Source organism: Penaeus monodon, chromosome 15, assembly GCF_015228065.2.
Source record: "Penaeus monodon isolate SGIC_2016 chromosome 15, NSTDA_Pmon_1, whole genome shotgun sequence".
Taxonomy (NCBI): domain Eukaryota; kingdom Metazoa; phylum Arthropoda; class Malacostraca; order Decapoda; family Penaeidae; genus Penaeus; species Penaeus monodon.
In genome coordinates, this window is record NC_051400.1 from 32,839,814 (window position 1) to 32,840,319 (window position 506).

General features: G+C 35.4%; 1 pseudogene; it reads right to left on the reverse strand.

The window, feature by feature from the left end:
* The window catches only part of LOC119581967, a 12,911-nt pseudogene that overhangs the window by 1,854 nt on the left and 10,551 nt on the right, over positions 1-506 (reverse strand).

Here is a 506-nt window from a genome sequence, read left to right on the forward strand (position 1 = left end):
ACCCTAATATATAGGCTCCATCACACAGTTTTTATACCACCAAATCTCCTATTACAGTACTGTAAAAGTCCTGACAAAACCTTGTTTATATGCCCAACCTTGTTATTATGTCCACAACCTGAACTATATTCTGTGTGCAGATGCTATTTGGCCCATTTATATGGACATAACCTTTGTGGTGTATTTTATGGTCAACATAATTATATACATACACAGATAATGTGCCAATCTCTGAGCTTAATTCCCCTTACCATGACCTGTATCCAGTGGTAAATGGCATTACAAATTGATGCAAAACATACCAATCACTGGTGAGCCAAAGTACAGAAAACTGTTTCCTCTTTGTTGCATATTCTCAGGCTATTTGCAGTATGTTAATTTGTTAAACACACACAGAAAGTTAAGCCCAAAACTAGAGTATTGAGGGTGTATTACTTTCCTTCATACTTTATAATAGTACCATTAGTTTACACATTAGTCAATATGATTTTTTTTCCCTCAGAGGG